Consider the following 5172-nt stretch of genomic DNA (forward strand, 5'->3'; position numbering starts at 1 on the left):
AACTTGAGTATTTCTTATTTACATTTCGAGTGTTATTCCCTTTCCCGGTTTCTGGGCAAACATCCCCCAATCCCTCCCCTCCCCTTCTTTATGGGTGTTCCCCTCCCCATCCTCCCCCCATTGCCGCCCTCCCCCCAACAATCTAGTTCACTGGGGGTTCAGTTAGCAGGACCCAGGGCTTCCCCTTCCACTGGTGCTCTTACTAGGATATTCATTGCTACCTATGAGGTCAGAGTCCAGGGTCAGTCCATGTATAGTCTTTAGGTAGTGGCTTAGTCCCTGGAAGCTCTGGTTGCTTGGCATTGTTGTACATATGGGGTCTCGAGCCCCTTCAAGCTCTTCCAGTTCTTTCTCTGATTCCTTCAACGGGGGTCCTATTCTCAATTCAGTGGTTTGCTGCTGGCATTCACCTCTGTATTTGCTGTATTCTGGCTGTGTCTCTCAGGAGAGATCTACATCCGGCTCCTGTCGGCCTGCACTTCTTTGCTTCATCCATCTTGTCTAATTGGATGGCTGTATATGCATGGGCCACATGTGGGGCAGGCTCTGAATGGGTGTTCCTTCTGTGTCTGTTTTAATCTTTGCCTCTCTATTCCCTGCCAAGGGTATTCTTGTTCCCCCTTTAAAGAAGGAGTGAAGCATTCACATTTTGATCTTTTTAAAGCAATCATGCAATTTTATTGTAATATAAATTTATTTAAGTCACTTTGGACTGAGCATGTTCTTGGGATTCACTCATCAAACTGCTCTGCTTTGAGAGAGCCGAGTTCAACAGCCATTTCCTTCAAGATTGATCCTTTCGTGAATGTGGTCTTGGCAAACTTCGCTGCTTTGTCATACTCTTTATGCAGATTAAGAACTATGACCAACATCAAAGACTCATTCATTAGCTTGTTGCTTCTCTCTGTGTTGGCCTGGATACCCTTCACACAGTTCTCTATAAAGGACCCTGATGCACCCCCAGCAGCCTAGCTGAGTACAACACATTCTTAATCATTGGTTTAAAAACATTCAGTTCCAAATGTCCATTGCTGCCTCCAACAGTAAGAGCAGCATGATTCTCCATGACTTGGGCTGTAACTATGGTTATCACTTCACACTGAGTAAGGTTCACTTTTTCTGGCATGCTACTGTTCCTTGGCTCACCCTCAGGCAAGATCAGCTCTCTGAAACCTGAACCAAGGAAAGGCAATAATACTTGAAATCTTCATCAGACTACAGGCGGTACTGTTCGTGGTTCACTAAATTCCACCAGAGCATCATGAGCTGCCAGAGCATCAAACTCATCCTGAGCTGTGACAAAAGGCAAATCCGTGAGTGCTGCTACTTTTGTAGCCACTTTTTCTGTGAAATAGATCCTGGTGTTTAATCCTGTTCCATTGGCAATGTCTCCAGCAGCGAGCTCAGAGATTCTAAGCAAGGTAGATTTTATTCTCACCATCACATACTGGACTTGATGAACATAACCACTGAATTTCTGCCCTAGAGTGGGACAGCCTTCTGCATGTGAATTCACCCATTTTTGATGACCTGCACAAAGTCTGGATTTTGTATTGGAAGCATCATGCAGCTTCTGTAGTCCTGGCAAGAGAACCTTCTGAACTTGCACTGCAGCCGCAAAGTACATTGCTGTGGGAAAGGTGTTATTCTAGCTCTGGCTTTTATTAACATGGTCATTGGGGTACAAAGTGTTTTTGTTGCCAAGTTCCCCTTCTAACATTTCAATTGCTCTGTTGCTAATAACCGCATTTACGTCTATGTTTGTCTGGGTTCCTGATCCAGTCTGTCACAGCAGTAGAGGAAAGTGATCATTTAGTTTACTTTCAGCTACCTCATCTTCTGCCTTCATTATTGTAATTTTTGGATCAAGACCATATCCTGGTTTACTTCAGCAGCAGCTCCCATCAAGATGCCAAAAGCTTTAACAACTGGGATTGGCATATGTTCAACTGTACCTCCAATCTTGAAGTTCATAATTGATCTCACAGTCTGAGCAACATTATACTTACCGATTAGGAACTTCAGTTCACCAAATGTGTCTTATTCTATACAGAAGGAATTTTGGCTTGCTATTGGTGCGACTTTCAGAGGATACCTTGGTTGTCTGGCTTCCTTCCTGGCACTGCAACACTGGAAGACAGGGCCCATAGGAGACAATGGTGAGCATGCAAAGAGTCAGAGTGACTGTTTCATGGTGCTGCTGTATGTGGGTAGAAAGCTGAGCCCAAAATATCTTTTTAACAATTTTTTTATTCATTTACTAATTATTTATTTACAATCCAATCTCTATTTCAGCTTCCTATCCCTCTTCTTCTCCCGGCCCATTCCTCTAACCTCCCATCCCTCCATCAACTAATTTTCCTGTAATCCTTAGAAAAGAGGAAGTTTCTGATGGATGTCAAGGAGTCTTGTCATACCAACTTGCAATAAGACTAGGTACATCTTCTGTTGAGGCTAGAAAAGGCAGCCCAGATAGATGAAAGAGACTCAAAGTCGGAGAATGTAGTCAAATATAGCCCCTGCTTACACCTTAGGAGTTATACATGAAGACCGATGTGCACAAATGTTAAATATGTGCATAGAGTCTCATCCCAGACTCTCTAGTTGGCAGTTTAGTCTCTTTGAGCCCCTGTTGACCCAGGGCAGTTGATTCTGTAGGTATTCTAAAGATATCTTTGACCTCCCTGGTTCCTTCCCCCTTTTTAACAGGATTCCCCAAGTTCCAATTAATGTTTGGCTGTGGGTCTCTGCATCTGTTTCCACCAGTTACTGGGTGTAGCCCCTCAGATGACAGTTATGCTAGGTTCCTGTCTGCAAGTATAGCAGAATATCACTAATAGTTTCAGAGGTAGGCTCTCTCATGGCATGGGTTTTAAGTTGGGCCAGTTATTGGTTGGTCAGATAAAATAGAAGGGGTTATTTCAATTTTCTTTTTTCTGTTGAGATGAGCTTTGTGACTGAGTATATGGTCAGTTTTGGAGAAGAATCCATGAATTGCTGAGAAGAAGGTATATTCTTTTGTATGTGGGTGAAATGTTCTGTAGTTATCTGTTTCATGCATTTGAGTCACATGCTAGTTTCATTATTGTTCTGTTAAATTTCTCATTGGATGACCTGTCCATTGCTGAGATGGGGGTGATGGTATGTCTGACTATTAATGTGTGAGGTTAAATATATGAGTTAAGCTTTAGTAATGTTCCTTTTATGAAAGTGGATACCCTTGTGCTTGGAGCATAGATGTAGAGAACTGAGATTGTATCTTGGTTAATTTTTCTTTTGATGAGTATGAAGTATTTTGTGTCTCTTTTGATTAATTTTGGTGAGAAATCTATTTTGTTAGATATTAGAATGGCTTCCTTGATCCATTTACTTGAAAACCCCTTTTTCCAGCTCTTTACTCTGAGGTAATATCTATTTTGAAGTTGAGGTGTTTTTTTCATGTAGAGAATGAGCTCCAGTTGTTGTATCAATTTTGATAGTATGTCTTTTTATTATGGTATTGAGTCCATTGATGCTGAAAAATGTTAAAGACCAAAGCTTGCTAATTACTACTATTTTGTTGTTGTTGTTGGTGGTGGTGGTAGTGGTGATGGTGGTGTTGGTGGTGTGTATGTGTGTGTGTATATATGTGTGTGTGTGTTCGTGTGTGTGTGTGTGTGTGTGTGTGTGTCATTTCCTCTGGTTTTGCTGCTGTTACCTTATTTATTTCCTAAGTTTTCTTGGGTGTAGTTAACCTCTTTGGGTTGGACACTTTTCTAATATGTTTGTAGCGCTAGATTGTGGATAGATATTTAAATGTGCTTTCATCATGGAATATCTTGCTTTATACATCTATTGTAATTGAAAATTTTGCTGGCTATAGTAGTCTTGTCTGGCATTTGTATTCTCTTAGGGTCAGTATGATGTCTGTCCAGTTTCTTCTGACTTTTAGAGTTGCTGTTAAGAAATCAGTTGTAACCCTAATGAGCCTGTCCTTATATGTTACTTGGCTTTTGTTTTATACATTTATTATGTATGTATTTTATCCTATCTATTTGAGTTCTGTAAGCTTCTTGTACGTCTATATGCCTCTCTTTAAGTTAGGAAAATTTTTTCAATGATTTTGTTGAAAATACTTTCTGGGCCATTGAGCTGGTAACCTTTTCTTTCTTCGATGCCTGTTATTCTTAGGTTTGTTTTTTTCATAGTGTCCCAAATTTCCTGGATGTTTTGCATCAGAACCTTTTTAGATTTAACATTTTTTGTTGAGATATATATCAATCTCATCTATCTGAACTTCTATGCCTGAGATTCTCTCTTCTATCTCTTGGATTCTGTTGGTGATGCTTGCATGATACTCCTGTTCTCTTTCTTAGATTTTCGATCTCCATGATTAACTTCATATATGTTTTCTTTATTCTTTCTATTTCCCTTTTCAGGTCTTACTTTTATTTCCTTCACCTGTTTGATTGTATTTCCCTGTATTCCTTTAAGAGATTTACTCATTTCCTCTGTAAGGACCTCCATTATTTTCAAAAGATTAGATTTCTGGTCATTTTCTTGTGTTTTGTCTGTTAGGATATCCAGATCTTTCTGTAGTAAGTTGGATGGTCTCTGATGGTGCCATATTTCCCTGACTTTTTTTATTGTATTTTTGTGCTAGTCTTTAGCCATTAGGGTTTTGCAGTTATTTTAAGTTTAGATGCTGATTTCTGTATTTATCTTTGTTGGATAGTGGTTTAGGGGATGTTTTTGCCCCTCTTTGTCTTCTGGCTAGTGAGACTTGGAGTGCTGGTGAATAGCTAGTTTTCAGTTGCAGTAGGGTTTCCACTCTGAAGTGTTTTTGGCCTCTGTGGCTTCTGTGATTTTGGTTGGTAAATTTGCCTCTGGGCTCCCTTGCACCATCATGGTCCAGGGTCACTGGTTTCAGTGTTCTACTGGAAATCATGAAGAGTTGTGTGTCAGAAGATGGAGTTCAGGCTGTAGTTTATAGCTGTTGGATATTTTAAGGGGATTTGACAGGTGAGAACTTGGGATGGATTTTTATTTGTTTTGTCCCTGGTGACAGCAGGCCTCTGGGAATACAGGAAAAGTTGTGAATTAGAAAATGAAGTACAGGGGACAGGTTGCAGTTTATCACTGTTGGATGTGCTTTAAGGGGACTCTATACTTTATTATGCTGTGATATATTCA

The 5172-nt window shown here is 40.3% G+C and overlaps 1 pseudogene; it reads right to left on the reverse strand.

The window, feature by feature from the left end:
* Positions 1–702: 702 nt before the first annotated feature.
* Positions 703–4884, reverse strand: LOC147998357 (fumarate hydratase, mitochondrial pseudogene; annotated as a pseudogene).
* Between the last annotated feature and the right edge of the window lie 288 nt (positions 4885–5172).

The sequence above is a fragment of the Rattus norvegicus genome, chromosome X (assembly GCF_021556685.1).
Source record: "Rattus norvegicus strain SHRSP/BbbUtx chromosome X, alternate assembly SHRSP_T2T, whole genome shotgun sequence".
Taxonomy (NCBI): Eukaryota; Metazoa; Chordata; class Mammalia; order Rodentia; family Muridae; genus Rattus; species Rattus norvegicus.